The following is a 25,339-nucleotide window of genomic DNA, read 5'->3' as shown; positions in this document are numbered from 1 at the left end:
TGAGATTCTGAGAATATAAGTCAGCTTCTAGAGGAGGAAGAGCACCCAGGAGGAAAGAGAGTGTTCTCTGGAGTCTAGAGAGAAGACTATGTGGGACTTTTGAGGAAGGGAAAGAAATTCAGGGTGACAGGATCACAGAGAAAGGGCTGGAGTGGAGCAGCCCTGAAGGACTCTGTGGCTCACATTCAAGACTCTGGGAGTTAGAGCTGAAGAGAGCTGCTGGGTGATGTTAAGCAGATGAGCAACCCCAATTCTATATGATTTTACAAAATCAGCTCAGACTGCAGAGTGGAAGAGGATCAGAAGAAGACAGATCTGGAAACTATGTCAGGGCTTATTTCAGTAACCTAGGAAAGAGATGTCCAGAACCATAGAGCAGTGCTGCTGTGAAAAATGACCACCATCTCAGTGACCAAAACCAACACATATTGTCTAGTAATGCTGGAAGTCTGAAGGTCGTCTGCTGGCTCTAAGGAAGAATCTGTATCCTTGTCTTTTCTAGCTTCTGGATGTAGTATTTCTTGTCCCTTTTTTAATATTGGTTGTTTTAGATGTTGATGAATCTTTATTCATTTATTTATATGCAGCACTGAGAATCGAACCCAGTGCCACACACCTGGTAGGTAAGTGCTCTACCACTGAGCCACAGGCTCAGCTCCTCCTGGCTCCTTCTTAATGCCAGCAATGCTGGGCAACTCTTTCCCTCCATGACTGGTTCTGATTCTTCTGTTTCCCATTTAAGGAACCTTAATGTTTCATTGGGCCCACCTGGATAAACCAGGGTAATCTTTTTGTTTTATGTATTTATTTCATGAACTCATGTTAATTGCACATAATGGAACAGTGTGATAGTTCCATACATGATTATAGTGTGTACTGAGCAGATCCCACCACCCTTCTGCTTCCCAATCTCTAGTAATCACGGTTCTGTTTCTAGGTTGGTTTTCTTTCTTTAGCTCCCACATATGAGTGAGAACATGTAGCATGTGGTACTTGTTTTTCTATCTGGCTTATTTCACATAACACAATGTCTTCCAGTTTCACCCATTTGGCTACCAATGACAGCATTTTATTTTTCTTTATGGCTGAATAATACTCTATTGTGTATAATAACTTTTCTTTACCCACTCACTCCTCTGTGACAGGTACCCAGGCTGATTTCATCTCTTAGCCATTGTGAAGAGTGCCACAATAAACATGGCCATGAAGGTGTCCTTTAGTATGCCGATTTCATTTACTTTGGATATATGTACCCAGAAATGGGATAGTGAGATCATATGGTACTTTAGTTTTGTGAGGAGCCTCAACACTTTTCTCCATAAAGGCTGTACTGATTTACATTTCCACCTACAGGGTGTTAGAGTTCCTCTCTCTCCACATCCTCACTAGCATTTGCTTTGTTTGTTCATTTGTTTGTTTTAGTGATCACCCTTCTATCTGGGGTGAGATGATATCTCATTGTGAATTTGATTTGCATTTCCCTGATGACTAATGATATTAGGTATTTTTATACATTTGACAGCCATTTGTATTTCTTCTTTTTAGAAGTATCTGCTCATATCATCTGCTCATTTTTTAAAATTGGATTCCTTGATGAAGGTTTCTGAGCTCCTTACATATTCTGTATGCTAACCCTCTGTCAGATGAACAGTTGGCAAATATTTCCTCCTGTGCTGCAGGCTGTCTCTCCACTCTGCTGAGTGCTTCCTGTGCTGTGCCAAGAATGATCTTATTTTAGGGTCAGCTGATGGGCAACTTTAATCTTATCTTCAGCCTTAATTCCCCTTACCATGCAACATAACATGTTTACAGATTGGGGGTGAGGATGTTGGCAGCTTTGGATGGTCATTATCCTGCCTCCCACCATGGGTATAAAGAGAAGTAGAAGAATTCAGGAAACATTCTGGAACCAGAGGTAACAAAATTTGATAATATGATTTTTTGGAAAACAACTTGCATGTTCAGTCAATTCAGGTTTTTTTTAATGTGTGTCATTTTTCCTTTATTCGCTTGTATTCTTATATTACTAAAAAAAATCTAGGCAGCTGACAAAAATCATTTACAAGTGGGAAAATGCAAGCAAAAAGATTGGGACAGAAGTGGCTCATGTGAGCACCTGAAGAAACAGTCAAGATTTACCTCTAAAAACTGCTCTGAGGTCTCCTGCCCCTGGGCAGGAGAGTGACTGCCATGGTTCATTCAGAGCCAGGATAATTTTACCCTGGAAAGCTTTCGGGGCAGCATGATCACTCACTTTGGTGAGCTCTTGTAAAAATCTCAGTAATAACCCATAAAGCATCTCATTTTAAATAGTATAGCTTCCTGGTGATGTCTTCAAGATAAATTACTACATTTCTTCAATTCTTAAACATTCATTTCCCCCACATTATGTTTCTGAAATCAGGATTGAAATGAATATTGAATGTAGTATTTGGTACTTTTCCCCTCTCAATTTGTTTTTAGCTTATGAAATCTTGAAATTAAAGGAATATAGTAATTATGAAATGTACTTTTAACTAACTAACAAGGTTTCCTGTTGAATGGCCCATTATCTATATAAGGGTTTCTGCCAAAGTAAATATAGTTATTTTAGAAATGATCTAAATAGACTTCTAACAGGCTGAATAATAGCTCTCAAAGATGTCATGTTGCCCTGCCTAAAATCTGATGTAATGTAATGTGGCTAGGTGTCCTGAGGCAGGAGATTATCAGGGTGGACCCTAAATGCAACTCTATGTGTCTTTATAAAAGTGAGAGTTGACATATGCAGAGAAGGTGATGTGAAAGCAGGGAGGGATTTGAAGATAATAACTTTAAGGAGAAGAGTGATGGGGCCACCAGCCAAGGAATGTCAACAACACTAGAAGTTGGAAGCAAAGAACAGATTTTCCTCCTGAACCTCCAAAGAGGGAAACCCTGTTTATACCTTGATTTTCACGCAGTGGCACTGATTTTAAAATTCTGGTTTACAGAACTAGGAGAGAATAAGTTGTTTTAAGCTACCAAGTATAGGGTGATATGTTACAGCAGATACAGACACTAATAAGTCAGTTTCTCTGGCAGTGCTTATGCAGCAGGATATTCCTGTCTTCTGACAAGAAAACAATCCCAGAATGTTTGTTCTTTGATCAATTTTAGTCAAGCAACTTATATTCTTTCCCTTTGAATATAGCAATCACAGTGAATGTTGTACTTGTTTCTCTGGCAAATATTCCACTGTCACCCCCACACCCCTGCCTTCTTGATCTAGGCAGGAAAGTGGTCTTTATCCTCAACTCAAGAACAAGCTCTGCTTTATCTACCCAGGTAAAACCCATTTCTCTAATCATATCAACTGTCCCAGTTAAGACAGTGTTAATAAACTAACAACCTTCATTTGGTCATAGATATCAGTATAGAAATGTGACCCAAATCAGATGAATGAGCTGTGACATGTTTGAGAAAAATTTTTCCTTGCTATTTTGCAAGAGAAACTTGGTAAGGTAGGTCTTTTCTCAATGGATATGAATAAGGAAGAAGCTGAGGATATGGTTGGAGATGTGCAAAAATAAGGGATTTCAATGTCATGTTGAGATACCAGATTCTTCACTGAACTCCTATGATGGGTTAGAAGCTGTTTTATGCACATTATGTGATTAACTTATTTAATTTCCATGAGTCTTTTGAAGTATGTTAGCAATTTTGAATCCTGTCACAATAATCAATAAATGCCCTCTATTGATTCAGATTTTAGGTGACAAACAACTGAAACTAATCACACACATGGACACTGACATAGCTAGGGAGCTTTATCTGGGATGGGAATGGGGATGGGGAAATACATGCCACCACCTGAAACCACCAAGCACTGTGGTCACTCTGTACCACAAGCAGAAACCCCCTAAATTCCTGCAGCACAAGTCTGACTAGTCCCCAGCACTGAGTCAGCCCAACCTTCTGCTTTTTCTTGGGTTGACAAACATTGTTGGTGAAAACTATGTAATTAAATAGCAATACACCCCCTCACCCAGGGTTTCCTACTTCATTTTAGTCATGAGTGCTGCTCAGTTATTCCTTCAATTATACTCAGCAGATCTCACTGAATTCTCTAGGATAATAATTCTAAATACGTATTGCTTTTCTCTAGTTCCCTTACCTGTCTCATGTTGCTGCTCTCAGTGGGAGACCTTGCTTACATCTGACTGAGATGGGACACCTACCTCCACATATACCCTCAACCACTCCACCCATCCTCCTTGCTCTCAGTGATTGGTTACATCTGCTCAGCTGCACTAGGCCCTCCACCTCTTGCTCACCACCTATGGTTGTCTATTAGCTTCACCTCTAATATTCTGCTGGGTATGTGCACTAACAAGGAATATCTAAACTCATCAATAGCTTTTCCCCTTATCTAGGTATTGATTTTCTATATTATTGTGGATTCAGAAAAGGAGGAAAACAGAAGTAGGAATAGCTGGGTGTAGCAGGCAAAGCACCAATGTAGCTAAATGAGAATTTTCTGTCTTACAAACCTCAGAAAGACATAGGAATTTTATTGATTTCTCCCTGGCTGCATTGGGAAGGTGCATCTGAGGCATAGTTGAGGATGTTGACAGAACCAGGTCTGCTCCGTCATTTACATCTTACATAATAAGAAACTATGGGTGAACATGGCCATCTATAATCATGTACATATGTAGAAACATTCCTGAGGACTATGTTGGAAATACTCTTAGCTGTGCTGAGATAAGTAAATAATAAAAGGCATAAATAGCTTTTTATTGAGACTTACAACAAGAAGGCAAGAATACAGACTTTATACATGATTCCTAATTTGAGAATACTCCTCATGTTTTTCCCTCTCCCAACCCCCTTTGCACTAATTATCTTCCCCAGAATCAACTTTCAACTACTGTTCCTCCTCTGAATGCTACTGGAGATATTATTCTCAACATCACCATAGTAGATAATACTATCCTCCTCTATCTCCATTCAATGAAAATCTGCTAATCTTTCAAAGAACAATTCAAACATTCTGTGAGTACTGCAATAATGTCTCTTTTCTGCTCATCCTGTCAGAGAAGCTTGGTTGTCTTGGACTCTGATCATACTTCCAATATATTCTCACATAATCAGTCTTTATAGATAGATCATTATTCAGCTTTTTACTCTGGGAGTGGAGGAGCAGAGACATGATATATTCTTCATTTTTATATTTTCTGCTTCTAACACTGCTGCCAACGCTATTTGGTTGAATTGAATTTCCTCAATACAAGAATATATGTGTAGGCATATTGCTACAAAGGCATGTAAGTCATTCATAATCCCCAGGAAACACAGTAAGTATAGGCTCTGGGCTTAATTCCAAAATGCAATGCATTTTGGGGTGGGAAAGTTGTAAGTGGAGAAAGACAAATGTGCCACACAGTTCTACCTAAAGAAACAGTACAAGTCCTGCAACAGCTTTGTTGCTATCCTTTAGAGTCAGTCCTGAAATGACCTGACCAGAGAGAAGAGCACTAGAGAGAGCAGCAAGTTGGCTCATCTCCACCAGGATACACCAGGCTGAGAAATACACATGAGGCCACAGCAATGATTACTTTTCAAAGGGACATAAAGCCCCTGAGTGGAGCAATACATGAATATTTCAGTATCACTAAATTCCTCACTGCAATAGAATCTGTCATCTGTACAAAGAAGGATGGTCTTGAACTTAACATGCTCATATTTCCAAACTAACAAATACGAAAATGGTTCTTCTTGCTTGTTTAGGCTAAACTTTGCTAGCCACAGCACACATCATACTCACTGCAGACTCTTGATAACTTTTTCATAGAAGGTTGAGCTTGCTGCCTCTTATACTACTTCTCAGGTGCTAGGCACTGTGCCAAGCACTCAGATAAATGCAGATCTAATTGTACCTTGAGCTGATAAAAAAAGGAAGGAAAACTTCTTTCTGAGAGCTTGAGGGACTTTTCCAAGATCACTATCCAGCAAAAAAGAAACCAGCACTTGATCCTCCATCTGACAGCCTTTAAAGCCCATGTGCTTAACTACTAGGAAAAGTACCCTGTTCTCTGATGAGGTGCAGAGGGTCCAGCCACCCAAATGCCACCAGAGATTGCTGCTGGAAGTGGGGCAGACACAAACAGTTTTCCAAGGCACCTCTCTTCTCCAGTTCTTTCTCAAGTCTTGCAGGAGCAAGTGTTTCACTCTGTCCTATTTCTAATGGAAATTTTCACCAGGAAGCACCCCAAGAGTTGGGAACAAAAACAGGCAGCTGAAGGCTTTCTTCTCTGCTCCTCTGGCTGAGGCTTCATCCTGGAAGGCCACAGAAGGGCAGGCAGCTGGACGTTACAGCTTCTTCAGGTTGAGGAATTCTGCTTGCCTCATCCTGGGAATCAACCCATAGAATTTGTACTTCCCAGGATGCCCCCCAACACCCTCTCATTGCCACTTTCCAGTGTCACCTCTATGAACTGTTCCCTTCACCCCCTGCTTCATGCCCTGGCCCTGGCTGGAGTCTATACATTCTGTATCTAAATCATTAGTCTGTTGATTACCCTCAGTAGACTGGAAGCTCTTGGGGACATGAACTCTTGTCTTCTTCACTCCTCCATCTCTAGCACCACAGTACCTGTCACTTAGCAGGAGTTCAACAAACAATCTTTCTTGAATGAATGATTCATATTAACTGTTATCAGTTGTTGAGGTTTCAAGGAACTAGGGAGTCTGAACTGGGTTGGTCTTATTTTATGAAATGGGGAGGATAGAGATGAGGGAAGATTCAGGACACAAATTGCTATTAAAACCAAGATCATGGAGGAACTTTGGGTGGGGTTGGGTTGGTGCAAATAAAGGGGTGTTCTCCTTAGTCATAGGATTCCAGGACCTGCTGCAGTGGGAAGGTGGGGAATGGAGATGGGGTAGAATAACAGAGAAGAACAGAATAAAATATTAGAAACAAAGCACGCACGCACGCACGCACGCACACACACACACACACACACACGAAGAGAGAGAGGAGGAGGAGGAGGGGTGGGCAGAGACATGATTATGGGAACCAGCTTATGTAATTATAGAGGCAAGAAGTCCCATTATCTGTCTGAAAACAGGAGAAGAGAGCTGGTGGCAAAACCCATTCCAAGTCTGAAGGCCTGAGGATCCGAGAATCCATGGTGTAACTCCCAGTCTGATTCTAAAGGCCTGAGAACCGGGGTGATGTGGTTGGGGTGTACTGATGCAAATTCCAGAGTCCAAAGGTCCAAGAACTAGGGGCTCCAATGGCCAAGAAGGAGGAGATGGGTGTCCCAGCTCAAGAATAAAGTCAGAAGTTACCCTGCCCTTTTTTCCATTCAGGCCCTCAATGGACTGGAAGATGCCCACTATCATTGAGAAGGGCCATATGCTTCACTCAGTTCACTAATTGCTAATCTCTTTTAGAGACATTCCAACAGTGTTATGACCTGGATCTTAAGTGTCCCTCCAAACGTTCATATGCTAAAGACTTGGTCATCAGTCTGTGGCTTCATTGGGAGACGATGAAATCTTTAGAAGGTTGCACCTAGTGAAAGGAAGTTAGGTCCCTGGAGATGTGCCCTTGAAGGGGATTTTGGAATCCCTAGTTTCTTCTCTGTCCCTCTCCCCAACTCTATCTCACTTTTCCCACTCCTTCCACCCCTCTCCCCACCTTCCCATCCTCCTCTCTCTCTTCTTGACTGATACTGGTGAGCAGCTTTGTTACACCACACATTCTGTTCCATGATATTCTGCCTCAACAAAGTCCCAAAGCAAGAGGGCCAAGTGACCAGGACTTAAAACTTCTAAATTGTGAGGTAAAATAAACCATTCTTCCTTTAAGTTGACTATCTCAGGTACTTTGTCAAATCAATGGAACGCTGGCCAATATAGATCTATACAGAAATAATGTTTTACCAGGTATGTAAGAATCCTTTAGCCCATTCAAAGTGGCATGTAAAATTAATTATCATGGTAGTTCATTTAATAACATTGTATTTCTTAAGAGACATTTTATAATAGGTTAAGAACAATAGTACCTCATATGTGTCATGTAGTATTCTACTTATGTTTTATATATAATCTTTAATCTTTACGTCTCTGAATTATGTACTCTCTCTCAAATATAACAGATAATCAAGAAACTCAACCTCTCTGTGCTTAAGATTCCTTGGCATGGACTGAGGTAACAATAGTGAGAAACATAAAAGTAGATAATTTTGAGAACACTTAGGAGGAAACAGTTCGAACTACTATTGATTAGATTTTAGGGAACAAGACAGAAAAGGGTAGGCATGAGAGATAAAACAGGTGATAAGAAAGAGAAGAAAAATCTAGGGTTTTCTTTATGTTTACCTGGTATTTGGAAGATTGGAGAAAATGCATATGGACTGATGTTGTTACATTGTTATTTTACTCCAAACAAATGCAAGACAGTGTAAAGTATAATTGTTCCCAGATGAAGAGATAGTCTCCACTGTTTCTGGAACATAGCAAAATTCAATTCTTGCTAGAAATTAAAGCTTCTCATAGTGATGATGATTAACGTGAATTTTTATTTGCATTGGGCATAGCTGAGGTTTCAAAAGTATCTTCTTTTTCCAAACAAAAAAGGTAACAAAGCTTAACACCCCTGAGCTTTGACTCTTATATTTTACTAAATTTGCTAATTTATACATGAGCTGCCCTCATTGGGCCTCTTATTCTTCAAGGGGTTTTATAGTTTAACTTTATAAATCCCCAAGTAGAATGCTGGCCCGCCATAAGCATCTCCAGAAACACTCTCTGTCATGCACATCAGCCAACTTGATGAACACAAGTGCCATATTCTTGTGGTCCTTGTAGTTCTTGTCAATAGAGTCACATTCCCCACAAAGCTGAGGGGGACTTTGTGGGTGTCTCTCCTGAAAAATATATCAGACAGTGGTGTGTGTGTGTGTGTGTGTGTGTGTGTGTGTGTATGCACATGTACATGTGTGCACACGAGCATGTGTGTGCAAAGAAACTCCTTTAAAGAGGTTGAACTTTTGCCCAAATTTGGACTTTCTCCAAGTCAGAGGCCTCTGGGAAGGCCTCCAGTACTGTCAAGCAAACCCACCCACATAATTAGAAGGACCTTGGTAGAGCCAAACATCCCAGGAATGGCTGAGTAGGTTTATAGTTTGGAACAGAAGAGAAAGCTGAAGCAGGCCTCTGCCAAACATTATATTCACCCCAGCTATTGATGTTTCTGCTACTTTTCTGAAGCAAATCATGAAGAAATTGGCAGGTAGATCTTAAACAGTCAAGTGAATGAAATTACTGACATAGTGCAGAGAGTGCTTGGGTTTTATCGGTTATGGCTAATCTGAGGTTTACTTCATCCTTCAAATCTTAATTCAAGTTTGCAAACAAATAACTTTCCAAAACCCTGGTTAGCCCCACTTGCCTTTCATAAACCCTGGGCTGCTTCAGTGTCTGAACTGCTATTGTACTACCTGAAACGTGTTCAGAGGGCTATGTCACACACTTCTAGCTCCCACAGGGCAGGAACAATGGTTCACTTCTATTTGTGAGATAGTAGCTAATTCATAGAAATAATAACTTTGACTGTTTTTTATCATTTAGCAGTTTCCAAGCATGATTTTATTTGCCATTGTTATAACTCCAATTTATAGATGAATAAACTGAGTCACAGAGGTTAAGCTAGAAGAGCAATTCAAGAGGTCTGACTCTAGTCCCCACATAAACCACATTGTATTATATTTCACTGCCTCTGTATAACAATCCTTATGTAATTCCTCTTGGGTAAAAAAGAGTGCTTGAGAGAATAAGAATTTACTTAAATTCTGGAATGTAGAATGAAAAAAAAGATAAGTCTAAAAATACTGATCATCTGAAAATACTGATCATCTTGATTATACAACACGTGGTCATCAATGGCCTCGCAGGTCACACATTCTCTTTAACCACACATATGTAGAGGTTGGGTTTTACCAATAATTCTGGACTTGCTGTGCATTTCCATCACAAAGAACAAAATCATCCCACCTGCAATATCCATGAGATTTCTTTACATTGATGACATCATTTTTTGAGGTCATGGACACCAACATTTAGTCTTTGAAATAAACTGTTTTGCCAAATATCTGGTCCCCAAGGCATGCCTAATGGGTTCCTGGGTTCCTTTTATCAGATAAAAACCTGATTAAAATATCTTCCAAAAGTACCTACATTTTTAAAATGAAATAAAATTAAACAGAGGCAAATAGGAGGTTGAAGTGCTGAATGTCAGGACACCTGTGTGTACTGAAGGACCTTGGTACTGGAGAGTCAGGGAAGGAGTCAGACGTTGAGAGCTGTGGTAAATGGACACCTGCAGTGTGACAGACTGAACAGGACCCATAGCAACAGGCTGGGTGAGTTGTCTGGGATGATCTGCACAGAGCAGCCCTGGTATTCTGCTTCCCCCACTGCATCCCTAAAGACTCCATCTATAAAGTCTCAACAGCAATTTGTCACCTCTAACAATGCCAGAGAAGAAGCCGATTATTAGCCCACTTGTGAGCAATGGCTGCCTACCACACATGACAAAAGACACCCAACAATCACAACAATGGAGGCAGCAAGTGTTTACCTAGTTCTTACTATGTGTCATTCCCTGCTTTAATACCTCCCTCCCAACATTCATGAGGCCTGGGACAAGAGGGCAAATGGAGGACACATGACCTATGTCTGTGTAGTTAAAAATCATTAGCAGGCTAATCATTTAAGTAGCACATGTTCCATTCTCCCATTTGACAAACATTCCTTCCAAACTGACCAGAAGGCCACAGATCTGAGGTTCAGCATTCTCAGAACCCTAAAGTTCTATGTGGGGATGTAGAAGTACAGGAAAAAGTCAGCCCCAGCTTGCACTAACCCTGTGCAAATGTTCAAGGCAACATGGGTGTGCACACGTGAACATCCAAGCTTCCTCCACACCCCTGCTGTCACTACATGGCTACCACTCAGCGGGAGATATCTTCCTGCTGGTAACATGCTCAACTTCTGGAGCACAGATGCAAAACAGAAGTCTGCAAAGGCCTCATGGACTTCAGGAACACTAACAACTCCATGCAGTTTTAGGAGTAATAAAATTTTAAATTGGGTGATGCATGTGAAGTTGGCATACTTCAGACCCAGGCACCAGGTTCCCATACTGGGTCCTGGACTTCAGAGGACACCACTCTGGCCCTACTGTCATAGAATTATTTTCTCATATAGCAATGTTCTTTCCTAAAGGAAGAATCCAGGAAAGGTGGAGAGCTGGCAAGAAAATGTTTTCTTGTATGGATGAGGAAACAGACCTACAGGGCTTCAGGAACTTGCCTGTTGATGATGAATCCAATCAGGGAAGTCTGTCTCCAGAGCATGCCCCCAACATCATGCTGTAACCCAAAGACATTGCTATAAAATAAAAATGAGATGATTTTTTTTCAAAACCACTGGATTGAGATATGGTTTAAAAAGTTTATAACTCATACAATAATATTTACTCTGATTTGAAAATATCTAGGCAAATGTCACATTGCTTCAAATCCTTCAATATTCTGAAGATTAAGATGCAACCTCAATGCAAAGAACCTTCCAATATCTGGGTTATTCCTAACCTCATCAGTCCAAAGTATTAAAAGAAGCATCTCTTTCCCTTTCAAGAGACGGGTAAGGCAGGGACTCCTTTTGTAAGTGGAAATTCAAATCCATTAAGAAACATGTGTTTTTCCAACCTTGAAGGAGATGAAGCCAGCATTCGGCTGGTCCTGCTTGTGAGGAAAACTCTAGAATGCTGACCAGAGATTTCTGCATAGGGCAAGGAGCCACTGACATGCAAAAACCAAAGACAGACACTAGCTGCCAAATGTTTGCTTTGCCCCATGCTGTGAACATACATTTCACGTTCATTTTCAAGGCATGTTTGGAAACACCACTGGGCCTCAGGGAATGCAGCTGAGCCTGGACACACAAAGGTGATCATTCATCTGCAGGCTAACAGCACATCTCATTCTGAACATGATTTTATTGACAGAGTACTTAAAATACAACACTTAAATAAGGAGACGGTGCATCTCTGACTCACACTTTTATGATACGTGGCTGGCCAAGAGGAACTTACCAGGGTAGGAAAATTAGCTATATTCAAGTTAGAATAAAATAAATTTTCTTAGCTAAGCTTTAAAACCTATCATTTTAGAACTTTGTGAGCATTTAATTACTGTGTAAATTGTACAAATTTGCTTTTATTAATCACTCCCAAAGCCTCTAAGCAATAAAAGAACAATATTCCCATTCTCATTTACATAAACAATTTTCTAATTTTGGGTCCAGCACTTTATGTATTTATGGTCTTGCTTTGGCTTCACTTTCTGATTTAATTACATGTGACTAAAGATAAATTTTTTCCTATTACAGAATACTGATGTTCTACCTTTTTGCATGTTAATGAGTTCACAATCTGCTAAAGTATGTACAAACAACATTGATGACATGAGTCAGATTCTATTTTACCATTTTATTGTTTTACAAAAATCAGTTAGGATCTGTTCTTGTTTAAAGAGACTTTAAAGAGACATTTCAAATATATGTGATTTTTAATCCTAGAATGGATCCTGTACTGGAAAGAAAAAAATTGCTAAAGAACATCATTGGGTCAATGGACCAAACTGGAGTACAGATGGCATGCTAAATTTTCATGTGCATATGTTTGTGTGTACACACATGCATACACAGAGGAGAATGAATGGTAACGAAGTGAAGTAAGAGGTAAATGAGTGAAGTGTTAATAAGAGGTGAACCTCGGTAAGGGGTTTAGAGGATTTCTTTTACTCTTTTTATTTTTGAAACTTTTTGGTAAATTAGGGATTATCACCTAATAAAATATTTAAAAAAATAGCATGTTAGAAAAGAATCCCCTTAGAATTCTACCCCCTGAAAAATTCCTTCATGCATTCACAAACTGAGCTATGTGCCTATGAATAAATAACAATACTTACCTTCCTTGCTTTCTTATCATCCTTTTTGGCTCCAGCTGAGTCTGAGGAAGCCTGACTAGGAGGACAAGGTGGTAGCAGGAGGCAGAGCTGGAGCCAAGGAGAAGCTAGACCCATTCTCCCAGTGTGGATCATCTGAAGTTCTGAGCTGGTGAGTGGCTGGCCCTTCATCAGCGCTGCTACCTGGATGGCCGTGTGAGCACACAGATGAACAACAGCAGGAAGGAGGAGGAAGCTCTAAATAATTTCATGTAAAATGTAGCTTACTGACTCCCACTTCTGAGAAAACAGAACAGACGTACTTTTACCTCTTCCTCCTACAATATAACTAAAACCCCCAGAAATTAGGTAGAACAAATGTGAAAAGACTCTGAAAGGTGGTCAGACATAAGCTAGGGACTTTAGGACCTAAACTGACACAGTGATGAGTTCCCTGGCTTTTCCCTTTACCTTACATACCCCAGATTTATAAGTAAGCAAGACAGTAGCTCCAAAATTCCAAGAGCTTGCAGACAAAAAAATAAAAGGCCCAACAAAACCCTGCATTCTTATAGAAAGGGGAGGCTGCCTTAGTCTGCTTTTTGTTGTTTTTTGTTTGCTTTTTTGGCTGTGAACAAAAGACCTGACAAGAACAACTTAGATGAAGAAAAGTTTATTTTGGCTCATGGTATCACAGGTTCAGTCCATGGTCAGCTGACTCCATAGCTCTCAACCCAAGACAAAGTGAAACATCAGGTGACTGAAGCTGGGTTCCCCTGCGGGAATTGGGGAGAAATACAGCGAAAAATCACCCGACACAGAAAATAGTTTTAAAGAGTGGGGACAGGATGGCTCCTCATCCTTAAGGGTTGAGCTTTCATGCTGGAAAGAGTGTGGAAGCCCTGCTTTTGCTTTATCTCTATGTGGGAGCTTTAAAGGCTTTCTACAGAATGTTCATAGCCAATTAAGGTAGAACTATCTGGTTCCCAATGGGTCATGCCCAACTCTGGAGCTGTGAGATCGTCTTCCTAGCCCAGCAAAGACAGGGGTCACATGCATTGTGCAATCCATTAAGTGGGAGGAGCCACAATATAGCTTCCAATGCCAAACCAAAATCTCCTTGGCTCCAAGGCCTACTGAAAACGCTCAAATAGATCAGAGGTGGCTCTCCACAGTGGAGGAAAAGTGTTCAGGCCATGACAGCCAGAATGCAGGGGTGCAAGGGGCCAGGGATAATTAATTCACTGAGGGCACCCTCCCGTGACCTACTTCCTCGAGCCATGCCCTACCTGCCTACAGTTACCACCCATGAATCCATCCAAATTATTAGTCCATCGATGGATTAATCTACTGATTTGGTTATAGCTCTCAAAAATCTATTCATTTCACCTCTGAACATTCCTGCATTGCCTCACACATGAGCTTTTGGGAGACACTTCATAGCCAACTCATAACAGAGGCTAAATGAGACAAAAAACTTTAAGACTATCATCTTGCTCCTCTAGACAAGCACCCTATGGTCCCAAAGCCATGGTCCCAAAGCTACCTATGCCAAGAAATTCTGAGTGAGGAGCCTAAACATCCACCCTCAGCAGGCTGTAAGGAGCTGATTCAGTTGGCCTCTGACCTGCCTGCCTCTTGAGGTGGTGTAAGAGAGGGTCAAGTAAGGACCTGCACCTTTGTGCCCACTAGGTGTTATCAAATCCTGTATCTTCTCCTAACCCCCATAATCAGGGGAGGCCCCCTGGGGAGTCTGGACATCCACCCCCAACCCAGTAGTAGTGAAGCAACCCTCCCTTAACCCCCTGGGCATTGTCAGAAGAGGGTGAATAAAGAGATTTTTACCAACCCTCAGTGGTCATAGGGCCTTCCTAATTATGAAGAATAAAAAGAAATTCCACCAGAAGTCCCACCCTGCCAAGGAGCCCTTCTACCATCACCACCTTGGGTATCAACAGACCAACAGGTATACCCAGAATTCTAATCCCTCCTGGCATCAACAAGATGGTGCCTCCACTTCTCCTACCAGAGAAGGGCCTAAAGAATACACCTAAATCTGAAGGCTGAAATAAGATCCAGGGTCTCATTATATAACATCCTAAATACTGAGGCTTTTTTTTCAATCAAAAATCATCTTTCATATCAAGGATCAGAGAGATCTCAGTAACAATCAATAGATGCCAACACCGAAATAATGGTAGAACTATCTGACAAAGATTTTCAATCAGCCATCATTTAAATATGACAATGTGTAATTATATATCCTCAAAATAAATGAACAATGTCCCAGCAAAGAAATAAAAATTTCAGTTATAAAATTAAAAATACTAAGAAGAACCAAGTGGAAGGTTTAGAACTTAAAAATATAATAGCTGACAGGAAAAAAAAAATCTCAACTGACGGGCTCAACCCTAGAATGGAAGGAATAGGAAAAAAAGAGAGAACTGAAAAATAGAACAATATAAACTTGGAACAATAGAATAGAACAATATCAACTTGGAACATCAGATAGAAAGACTGAAAAGAGGTGAACAGATGTTTAGAGTAAGTGGGATTATAGGAAAAAATCTAACTTTAGGTCTATGGAGTCTCAGAAGGAGAGGAAGAAAAAGATAGGATTTGGAAAAATTATGGCTGGAATTTTTCCAAATTTGTCAAAAGATATAATTCTATAGATTCAAGAAACTGAGCAAATCTCAAACCGAATAAATCCAAAGAAATACACACCACAGCCTATCATAAACTTCAGAAAACTAAACACAAATTTAAGTATCTTGAAACCAACCAGAAAGAAATGATTTATTCCTGTAGGGGAAAAAATCATTTGAATGACAGTGTATTTCTCATCAGAATTCACACAGGTAAGAAGGAAATGGCAAAATGTGTTTCAAGTGCTGAAAAGGAGGGTGTCTGAATACTGTTGGTACAGAATTCCACCCTTCAGGGATATGGTAGAAATCAAGACACTCTTAGACAAAGGAAAACTAACAGAATCTGTCACCAGCAGACCTCTCCAAACAGGAGAGCTAAAGGAAGCTCCCTCAACAGGAAGGAAATGACTAAAGAAGGAAACTTGGAACATCAGCAAGAAAGGAAGGAAGGAAGGAAGGAAGGAAGGAAGGAAGGAAGGAAGGAAGGAAGGAAGGAAGGAAGGAAGGAAGGAAGGAAGGAAGGAAGGGATGGATGGATGATGGAAGGAGGGAGGGACAGATGGATGACAGAGAGAAGGAAGGAGGGAGGGAGAAGGGGAAAGAGAAACAATAAGCAAAAATAATTTTCCCAGGATCTTTTTGAGTTTTCTACATGATGTTTGACAGTTGAAACAAAAATGGTCACACTGTCTGAAGTGGTTCTAAATGTGTGTAGCTATCAGACAGCGGTAATGGCCTCTGAGCTGGAGAAAGCACAGAGGAAAAGGAAAACGATGAGGGAGTGGTCTGAGGAACTGGAGATGTGAAATAAAATGCAAAATAATTTCAAAGGTGAAGACTGAGGTGAAAGGAATGCGCGCGCACGCACACACACACACACACACACACACACACACACACACACACACAGCAAATGGTCTGAGAATGGGGTGATGATTGGATGACTTTTACAATTTAGCTGTAAACATCCACACAGAGGTGCACAAATACAGAGGACACTGTAGTGGACTCAGAACCAGGAAGTTGTTTGTGTATCAAGCTTTTTCTGCATGTTTTCAATAGAATGTCTCTTTGACAAGCTCTGGCTACTTTTCCTGATCCTTTAATGAATGTACTGCAAGATGTCAAAACATCCAGCTACGAGTATCTGCCTGATTACTGGGCTCTCCACTATTCCCAAAGAATACTCGACCCTTTTAAATCTGGAACTATTTGCAGAAGTCACATCAGTAAGCTCATGCTTGCCTGGTCCCCACCAAGTGTGCCTTATAGATGATGCCAACAGACCCAGTCATCTTGCCTACAGTCTTGCTCTGGCCACGAGCCCCTCTTTGTGCTTGGGTAGCAGCCCAATTCCGAGGTCCCCCTGGATTTCACAGGGGCAAGCAAACATCTGATCTATTCTCATGACTGCATCCTGTCCTGTAAGCTGCCTGTGCTGTCACCTAGTGAATAATGGGGGCTGGAGGTGCTCATGTCACCCTTCTGAATGGCAGGGACCTCTTTTCCTCCCTCCCTACCTATTCCTCTTGCTGCTTTCCCATGTGAACTTCCAACCTGCTCCTGAAGCTCACACCAACACCTCCTGACACTTCCTTGTGCCACCACTAGGCCCTTCAGAGAGCTGTCCTCACAGTTTGTGGATGTCCTCCTTTTTCTGTTTCACCCAGGGTGCCACCTGCCCTTCCCTGCTGGGTCCCTCCTGCTGAACCTGAGCAGACACAGGCAGACATGTCCAGTATTAGGGAGGGGAGGGGGTCTCCCCCATTATCTCTACTGTGCTACTCTGAATCACTCACAGTCACATAAAATTGAACTTCTGGGATAGAAGGGGCCCGAGAAATTATAGAGTAGTGGCTCCCAGATATTGAGATTTTTCCAAATGAATGGAATATAGGAAAGTGGGAAAAAGGAATTTGTCGACTTTCACCATTATTTAATAAGAGAAAGGACATTGGTCACAACAATGTTATGGGATAAATAGTCTCAGAATTTAAAAATGATGTAGAAAAAACTCACTATATTGTTATATATTCCTCCTTCTTGTCTTTTGCTTCTGTTTAATCTGTCCTCACACCCCTGAAATCTCACAGCCCAACGTTACTCTAATGGGCATTGGGGAGTCACTGAGAAATTTACTTTAAAGTGAAAAAATGTCTCATTTACCCAAGATTACAAGTCAATGGCCTCCCAGTATTTACTGATCTCTAGTTCAATGTTCTCTTTACTACTTTTGATAAATTATATTTTTGATCATGTTAAATGATTTCTTTGTTGGTGGTGATATTGACAATGACTATATTTAATCTCAATTAACCATCTATCTCCTCCAGTGACTCTGAACAATCAGAGGTTCACATCTATAGACGTCCCACTAGAAAGAGACTCATATGTCAGATAACAAAAGTAACACAACTTCAGTGGCACAACTTCTGATTTAACATTGAAAGAAACACAGACTGAAGCATTGTTTTTACAGAAATTCTTATTTGGTAAAGAATTTTGCTTTTTAAATTGATTGCCAAGATTTGAAGATTTTACTCAAAACTGAAAATCATAATTTTCCATGTCTCATGTAAGCTCAGGAACTAAGCAAATAGCATCTCTTTCTTATCTTAGAAACTCAGCAAACAGCACTTCTTTCTCAGCTTATAACTATTTAAAATTTTCCTTTCTCTACAATATTATTCAATTTCTGTTCTGTGTTATATTTTGTTAGTCTTACCCTGAAATATTGTGTCAACTTTTCTCATCCCAGCCTAGTTTTCCATTCCTGTTCTTCGTGCTTTCCTAAAACAGTTTAGGAATTTGCTCTTTGGCACCGAAGTGCATAAATCACCCTTCATCTAGCACGTGGGTGAATATCTGGACTGTATTCTGAGACTTTCCTCTGAGAGCTCTCCTCCACTACTTCATTAATCTTAAGAAATTTTAGACATTTGACTCACTCTAATGTGGGTTTTTAAAAAGACCAAGAAGGATTATAAATGTATAATCTTAGTTTAAGAGATCAAAAGTTCTGGAAGGAATAATCCAAGCCACAAAGATTCCCATCTGCTTAGAAGGACACCCATAACTATTCCTGCTCTGTTTACTGTCCAATTCCCATTCATAAATATATATTTTTTCTTTTTTCAGAAAGATGCGCACAACTCTAGATAAGAAAACTGAGTTTATTCACTTGCAACTCTTTCTAACAAAAAATGAGACAAAACAAGATTTTGATTGCAGGATTCTTGGAAAGTTCAAGTTTTGATTACTTAATAGCATTGAAAGAACCCAAATATTTTCCAAAGTTTTATAATATTAACACACATACATTTGTACAACTAACTATAACTATGATATAATTAGGAAATTAAGAAATTTGACATTAAATAATAATAAACATTTCAAATCTGCTATGTTAAGAGCCGTGTGACTGGACTATTCAAAGCCCCCCTTTCCATGTTATCTACCTGATAGAGCTAATAGTAGTAATTATTATAAAAAACTAACATGTATCAAATATTTACTGTTCCAGACACGGTGCTAAGAATTTTATATTATTACATTTAATCTACAGAACACTTCAAAACGAAGAGGCATGAGATTCTCCCAGCTAGCACTTACACTGGAATTTGAATTCAGAATCTCTGAGTGTAGAGGCCACACTTAAAAACATCACCCAAATCTGGGCAAGATGGTGTACACCTGTAATCCCAGCAGCTCGGGAGGCTGAGGCATGAGGACCAGGAGTTCAAAGCCAGCCTCAGGAAAAGCAAGGTGCTAAGCAACTCAGTTAAATCCCGTTTCTAAGTAAAATACAAAATAAGGGCATTAAGCCACTGAGCCATATCCCCAGCCCTGAGTTCAATCCCTGGTACACCCCTCCTCCCCCCAAAAAAACACCACCCAAAATGAGTAATGTTTGAAGTCATGAATATAAAGTATTCAGAATGTATAAGAGCCCTTTATAAAAGGCTCAGTAAAGGTTTGCTAAAATTTTGTTCCTACCAAAAGAACATTTTGGTTAATAAAAAGAGAACTAACATAATAACATTTTAAAGGACATTATACCTCATTAAGTGTTCTGGTTAAGCAATGACACTTTGACAAGATGCCTTAAGGACAGGTACAAGTACAGTTTTTGTAGCCTGAGATTCTAACTCAGAGTGCCTACTTTAGAGTAGGTGTTCTATAAATAGAAGCTGAATTCAAAGGTGTTCAGAATGTTCGTGAATATTTAATGAAGTTCACATTTAATTCATCACAATCATCAAACTCCCAAAGTTGTCCTTGGAATCAGCAACCAGCTTAGACCAAAGAAGTCCCTGCTTCATTTTGGCTGTGAGTACTATGGGTACAGGTCTCATTACTGGCCAGGCTTCATAAGATTTTCAAGATGCAAAGAACTTTGTCCTACTTTTGCCTTCACTGAATTATATTTAACAACAGCATTTGCTTCTCAAATTGCAGTGAAGACGCACAAAGCAAGGTAACGACCAACCACTTCCTCAATCAAGTCATGTAAACAAGACACTGAAATCTCTCAAGAGAGTTTGAATAACTGCTTAATGAGAAATAAAAGATTTTGAAATCCATTTCTAAGTGAAATATATGGTTTTGATAATTTCTAATTCACAATCAGAAGAAATATATTTCTGCTTATTATAATTTTAGTTTTTAGCCATCTCTGAATAGTTAAATTACCCTATTATAAAACTGAAGTAAAGAAGTCCTGTGCCTTGCTTATGGCCTTATGATTAGTGGTAGAACCAAGATCTGTCTCCTGATTTAGGAATTTTCCAAGCATCTGAAGAGAAACATGGCCTTGGAATGATTTCAGGTAGACAAAATGGGAAATAAAAAAAAAGACAAGTTTTTGGTTATTTGCACTGTTTTGAAGTTTAAAAGGCATTGTGTAATCACAGATATCTGAGTGCTGTTTATTATTTTAATTTCTTATATTTTTCCAAGGACAAATTAATGTGTTCTTCCCACATTTTAATTTTTAAAGGAAAAATTTAGTTAAAGCAATGCTGCTTAATTCAGCTCAATTAATGGTTTTATGAAAATCAACACATTTCTAGAGAGCCACTTTAATTATATTCCAGAATATGTAGATATTTGATTAAAGACTGTGAAAAACAGTTGCTACTAAGAACCTATTTGGTCTCAAATTAATATTCCAAATTTTCTGCACAAACCATTATAAACTAAAGTGAATGGGTCTGAATTTAATCTTGTACAATAGTCTGTGTGGTTGTTTTTAAAGCCATTGTAATGAAAACCTCAAATCCACAAGGATCTAATTTTTATATGCCCAAGTTTTTCTCTTCCGATGCATAAATGTTGATGATGGAGGGCAGGTCTCATTAAAAAGGAAATCATGTGCAGTAATTCCCTAGGCCTGTAAAGGACTCTCTTGGCCACCACAAACCCACCCTGAAGAGTTTGTTGACTGGAATGAAAGGGAAAACCAGAAATAACAAGTCAATTAAGATTTCTTTATGCTCCAGTATAACAGATTGTATTTTCTAAAAATGGCCCAAGCATTATTTCTGGTCGCACATGTTCCTTCTTGAATTCGAGTGGGACTTTGTGACTAGCTAAATGGAAAATGATAGAACTGATCCTGCCTGATTTACTTAGCCAAGTCTTAAAAGAGACACAACTTTTATTCTGACTCCCTTTCTCAGGATGCTCACCCCTGGAACTCAGCATATAAGGGACTGAGTAAGCAGAATACTCAGAAAGAGGTCCCTGATAATTGATTGATAGCTCCTGCGAAGTGCACAGCCAACTACCAGCATCAAATGCCCAACAGGTGACTGTGGAAGCCTCAGGGTGATCCCAAACCCAGCCTTTGGGCTAGCCACAGTGACACCAAGTGGAGCAGAGAAGAGCTATCACCACCAAGTTCAGCTTAAGTTGCAGATTCATGAGCAAAATATTGTCTCTGGAAGCCATTATTTGCAGTTGGTTACTCATCAGCAGATAACCTGGACATCCAGTTTTTGAAAGCTATAATCATGAAGGACAAATTAAGTTTCACTGAATTCCATTCTATGGGCTTTTAACCATCTTTGGCACTTTCCAGTTTCTCATTGAAGGAAAAATAAGTTAGACCACTGTAAACATTTCAATCAACATGCTGAATTTAACAGAGAAAATCCTCCAGTGAAAGCCTGGTGCACCCACACATTCACATGCTGTAACTCTGATGAGCAAGAGCCATCCAGGAACATCTGAGATTTGTGTAGTGCAGTCACTGGGTTGGGCCTAAGCAAAAGCCTAATCAAAGGAGCCCTGTCTTCAACAGCCTTGTCCTTCACTTGCTGCTCCTTTCAGCATTGCTGTCCCCAAGGCACTGATTTCTCCCTAACAGTAAAGCAGCTAGAAAACTCAATCACAATAAAACAGCTTGGAACACTTAAGTTGTCACCTCAGATGAATACGGGAGAAAGTGGAGAAGCCCCTGGAGAAGTGAAGCTGAGCATAAAGGAATTCACTAGTAATGGCGGTCTCACAGGGGCCAGTGTGGGAGATGGCAGGAGTGTGTTGGTGGCACCTGTTATGGACTGAATGCTTGTATCCCCAATATGATGGCATTAAGAGGTAGAATCTTTGGAAGGTAATTGGGTCAAGAGGGAGGAGCACTCATGAATGGGATTAGTGTCCTTAGGAAAGAGATCTCAGAGTGTGCTCTTTCCTTCTTTTTACCTTGAATGGAAATAAGGAAAAGTTGACAGTCTGTAACCTGGAAGAGGAAACCCTCACCAGAATCCAACCATGCTGGCCCTCTGGTGTCAGAATTTTAGCCTCTGGAACTGTATGAAATAAATTCCTATTTTTAATCCACCCAGTCTGTGGTGATTTGTGATTGCATTCCAAATGAACTAAGATTGCACCTCTCAATTACACCAGCAGGTAGGAGAACTCTGTGAAGAAGGCTCAGAATGTACAAAGTGAAGATATAAATGGCCACAGTCTGCTTAAGGGTTATTTTGTATTCTGTGGGGGCAAAGTAACAAGGGAGGAGTGGCGGGTATTAGAGCAGATGTGTGGGCAGTGGAGAAAATGAAGGTCTTGCATTCCCAGTGGTGGAACTGACCTTCACCTAGAAGCCACAGAGACTCGACTGAAGGAAGGAGATGTGCAGGTCAGGAATGAGCAGCTCCAGAATCAAGTGGAAGCTCTGGATGTCTGCCTGTCCCCTCTTTAACACCTGAGGAGGCTCAGGGCACAGTGGGGCAGGGTGATGAAAAATTCCCAATTTCTGAAAGCCCATGACATCTCAGTTAATCTCCCCATAAGGTGAGGCCATGGTAGACGAGGCTGGTGGAGACTCCTGTGTGAGCTGTGAGCTATGCAGGCCACCTCTCTGCTTCTTTCTGAGCACCATCCTGAAGAAGCCGGGAATGAATCCAGGTTCTCTTTACTTTTAAAATATCAATTAAACACCCTGAAAAAATACTCAAACTCCATGCGAACAATTTTGAAAACAATACTATTCACGAATGCTTCTTTAACACCAAATTCTACTTTTCCTAACACTATTTTCTTTTCTTCCGCCCCAATCAGCCGAGTTGCATTTAATATTACTTATTTCTTTAAATTGCATATGCAACTGCCAAGTAGAAAGTTGGAAAATGAGGCAAAAATATGTCCCCGAGATGTGTCTACATTTCCAAGGATAAGAAAGACTGGGAGGAGAGCCCAATTTTGAAACCAGGGATCAAAAATTGGCTAAACATTTTTATAGCTTATTTGACAAAACTGTCTAAAAATTATAGCTTATTTCAGCCAACTAAATTCAGATGAAATTCAAACACAATGTGAGCCCAGAAAGAAGGCATTTGTGGCATTTTCCAAAATAAACATAGTGCATTCATTTCTGAGAAAAGAGGCCAGTGGAAATGTACAAATTTCTAATTACACTAGGAAGGGAAGAGACACAAGAATTAAAATAGCTAGTGATACAACAAACATTGACACACAGTATTTCTGCCTCTGGGTAACTGTGATTTTAGACATCTCAGATGGCAATTTCCTGTATATTTTAAAAGGTGATAATTGTAACCTATCTTACCTCAAGCAAGTCTGTGAAAATAAGTGGTGTGATACCGGTAGATGCCCTGTGGTGGGTATTACTGAGCTTGAATTTCACTTTGTGGCTTGAGTGGGTCATCTTCAGCTGCAGGAGAGGGAAATACCTTTTCTCATTGCTCAGCTGCCATCAGCAGAGCCACACATCTGGCCAAGCAGCTGAAGGAGCAGCAGCCCTGCTCATGCTATAAATCACCATGGAAGAAATCCAGCCCAAGGCTTAAGTGTAACCTGAAAGCTCAGTTTCTACAGCACAGGGTGTAGCAGCAGAAATGCACGCACATTCACGCACATATACATATACACACACACACAGGCAAACAGACACTCAGATACATAAAATGTTCATACACATACATACATACACAAATTCAAAAACCCTCTACAGATGCACAGATAATAAAGACATGGGAACACACTCACAGATGCACACATATCCCCACACAGATACCTGTCCAGGCCCACACATGTATGCAAGAATAGACATGCACACAGAAACAGAAAGATAGATGTGGATAGTCAGATTCACACACGCACCCCTACATAAAGACAAAAACAGATAAAAATCCACACATACCCCCACGCCTATACTCTTCCCAGATACCTGAATCATGTCCAGCAGGGGCAGAGGTGTGTGAATAAGCAGAAAGGAAGGGGGCCCCTGCCCCACACAGTATAGACTCCATCCTCTGCAAACTGTTGCCTTCCCACAAAGGTAGAAAATAAGCTTCATAATTTTAATTATTATCATTTCTAATATGACATGTTCAAACTCAAAAGAGGATCCTGATGTGTTTTGGGCATGTGGGTGTCTCTCCTAGTTGTACGCAGAGCCTAGTTATATTTCAATCCTAAAGATTTATTTGGCAGCTCTAGACTCTAGCTGTCTGCATCCAATTTATCAATCTTCGAGGAAGCTGTTGACAGTAAGGCTCCCCCCACCAGCCCTGGATTAAGACACTTGCCAAGCTGACAACTGGTATGGCTGAATCTCTGCTTACTTAGTCTCCCTGCTGGATTCACATCAAAGCCCATATCTTCTGAAAAATTTATGATCTGTCCAACCAACATGTATTATGCTACAGCCATCCAAATGGGGGTACACAGCAGGAATGAAAAAATACTCCAGGACAAGCCTATCCTGCAGTGAGGGGTCCAGTGTGCCCCTTGGGGGTGTGCTCTCCATCCTGCCTCTCCTTCTGCAGCAGAAGTGCTGCTTCTTTCCCCCTTCCTTTAATTACAATCCAAGAATGAAGCTTGGAGATGCAGAGCTAAATGAGCAGTTAGTTGACATCACCATGTTTGTGTGATTATGCTATAGGACAACAGTCAGCAATTTTGAACAAATAGATCAGGAGCATTTTGAGTCTCCTACATATCCTTTCCATATATTCTCCAAGGAACTATGCTTGACTAGTCCATACACACCTTCCTGTCTACCATTGACCTCTGCTGGGTACTTCCAACACCCTGTGCCAACTTTTACTGCTGCCCTTTAACTCACAGTTTCATATCATCTGGTTATATAGCTGTTTTTCTCATTTGGCTGTGCATTCCTTAGGCACATGCACAAAACGTTCAAATTTGTCGTCTCAGGAACACACACATCCTAAC

At 40.4% G+C, this 25,339-nt stretch overlaps 1 long non-coding RNA gene across 1 annotated transcript in view; it reads left to right on the top strand.

The window, feature by feature from the left end:
* Positions 1-2,491: 2,491 nt before the first annotated feature.
* LOC144364883 (uncharacterized) overlaps positions 2,492-25,339 on the top strand; it is a 55,092-nt gene continuing 32,244 nt past the window's right edge. Inside the window, exon 1 of the long non-coding RNA XR_013422996.1 lies at positions 2,492-13,155. This is a non-coding gene — a long non-coding RNA (uncharacterized LOC144364883). The remainder of the gene's footprint in view (positions 13,156-25,339) is intronic.

This window comes from Ictidomys tridecemlineatus, chromosome 6 (genome assembly GCF_052094955.1).
Source record: "Ictidomys tridecemlineatus isolate mIctTri1 chromosome 6, mIctTri1.hap1, whole genome shotgun sequence".
NCBI lineage: Eukaryota > Metazoa > Chordata > Mammalia > Rodentia > Sciuridae > Ictidomys > Ictidomys tridecemlineatus.
This window is presented reverse-complemented; position numbering and strand designations above follow the sequence as displayed.